Genomic DNA, 2,724 nt, shown 5'->3' on the forward strand with positions numbered 1-2,724 from the left:
CGTCGGCATAGGTGAACTGGTGAGATTCTCTGAACGGACCAAGACTGCATACTGCTGAATAGACAGACTGTAAAGCAGAGGGAAAAGTGAACACAGCCAGAAGACCCTCATAAGGAAGAACAGGTCATTGCAGAAGAGAAATAAAAGCAACCCCACCTTCCCTCAAAAACAGAATTGAAGAGGGGGAGGGAAAGGGGGAGAGGGAGAAAAATCTACAGAAATGAAGAAAAACCAAAAGAAGAGTATGGGTCTCTCCCAGACGCTTGGGAGGGCAGACACTGAGAAAATTGACTTTGGAATACAAACAATGAAAACTCCCCAGCATGAAGGGTCTCAAAATGCAAATGTAGATATCAAAACAATAATGGAGAGATTAAAAAGAATTGAGGAGACACAAGAAGAAACTAGGAAGGAGCTGATATCTGAGATAACAGTAATAAAGAATACTGTGAATGAAATAAATAACAAATTGATAAGCATGGAAAGCAGAATTACCCAAGCAGAAGAAAGAATCTCAGAGCTTGAGGACCAAAATATAGAAATAACCCAAACCCTTAAAAACACAGAAAATAAGCTAAAAAAGACAGAACAAAACCTTCAAGAGATGAGTGACTACCTCAAGAGGCCTAACCTAAGAATAATCGGACTCCCTGAGGCAGAAAGAGAAACAGAGACCACATTGGAACAAACTTTCCATGAGATCATTCAAGAAAATTTCCCTCATCTAATCAGTGATACAAAAATTCAAACACAAGAGATTCAGAGAACCCCCGCAAGACAACAAATGAGAAGATCAACTCCTAGACACATAATAATTCGCCTAAATAAAGTAGGCACAAAAGAAAAAATCCTAAAGGCAGCAAGAGAAAAAGGCCAGATCACCCACCATGGAAGACCAATCAGAATAGCAGCAGATTTATCTGCAGAAACCCTGCAGGCTAGGAGAGCTTGGAGCCCTATCTTCAAAGTCCTAAAGGATAAACAATTTCAACCAAGAATAACCTACCCGGCCAAGCTAAGCTCCATCAGTGAGGGAGAATTAAAATCTTTCCCAGATATCCAATCCCTAAGAACTTATGCAGCCACAAAACCATCTCTACATGAAACACTTAAGAAAGTACTAAACACAGAAGAAAAGGAAAAAAGAACAACGTTCTTCACAAGAGTACAGGGAAAAGAATAAAATATACACGAACCAACCCCAAAACCAAAAGAAAGACAAAAAAAGAAAAAAGAAAAAACCAAGTGGAAGAACAACAACTCAATAAGAACTCCATGATAGGGACGAACTCTCACATTTCAATAATTAGTCTGAATGTGAATGGACTAAACGCACCACTGAAAAGACATAGAATGACAAAATGGATAAAATATCACCAGGCAACAATATACTGCCTTCAAGAGACCCATCTCACTAGAAAGGACATACACAGACTCAAAGTAAGAGGATGGGAAACAAATTTTCAGGCGAATGGAACACAAAAGAAAGGAGGAGTCGTGATCCTAATTTCAGACAAAATACCATTTAAGCTATCAAAAATTAAAAAAGATACAGAGGGCCACTACATAATGATAAAAGGTTCACTCCATCAACAAGAAATATCTATCCTAAACATATATGCACCCAACATAGGTGTGCCAACATTCATAAAGCAACTTCTAGGAAAACTAAAGAAAGACATTGACTCTAACACCATAATAACTGGGGACTTTAATACACCACTCACAACCTTAGACAGATCATCAGGACAAAAAATCAGCAAGGAGATCCGGAACCTCAATGAGACTCTGGACCAAATGGACTTAATTGATACCTATAAAACACTCCATCCAAAGACCACAGAATACACATTCTACTCATCACCACATGGAACATATTCTAAGATCGACCACATAATTGGACACAAATCAAGTATAAGCAAATTTAAAGGACTGAAATTCTACAATGCACCTTCTCGGACCACAGTGGAATAAAAATAAACATTGACACCAACAAAGTCCCCCCAAAACCCACAAAGACATGGACACTAAACAGCATGATGCTGAATAACTCCTGGGTCAATGATGACATCAAAATAGAGATCAAAAGATACCTGGAAACAAATGAAAATAAAGAAACATCTTACCAAAATCTCTGGGATGCCTTACAAGCTATAATAAGAGGGGAATTTATATCCCTACAAACACACATGAGGAAAATGGAAGGAACAGAAATTGACAACCTAACAAGTCACCTAAAGAAGCTGGAAAAGCAAGACCACAAAAACCCTAATTTCAGCAGAAGAATCCAGATCACCAAAATAAAAGCCCACATCCAGGACATAGAAGACAAAAAGATAATACAAAAAATCAATGAAACAAAAAGCTGGTTCTTCGAAAGGGTAAACAAGATTGATGGTCCCCTAGCTAGACTGACCAGAAAAAACGAGAAAAAAACCAAATAAGCATAATCAGAAACACAAAAGATGAAGTCACATCTGACCCTGAAGAAATACAAAAGATCATTAGAGACTACTACGTACACTTGTATGGAAACAAACTTGAAAACCAGAAAGGAAATGGAAGACTTTCTGACATCACACAACCTACCTAGGTTGGAACAAGAAGAAATTGAGACCCTAATAGACCAATAACAATCAAGGAAATCGACCACGTAATAAGAAAACTTCCTACAAAAAAAAGCCCTGGTCCAGATGGCTTTCCAGCAGAATTCTACAAGACATT

This window comes from Carlito syrichta, unplaced genomic scaffold (assembly GCF_000164805.1).
Source record: "Carlito syrichta isolate Samal-C Ts95f unplaced genomic scaffold, Tarsius_syrichta-2.0.1 Scaffold307010, whole genome shotgun sequence".
Lineage (NCBI taxonomy): Eukaryota > Metazoa > Chordata > Mammalia > Primates > Tarsiidae > Carlito > Carlito syrichta.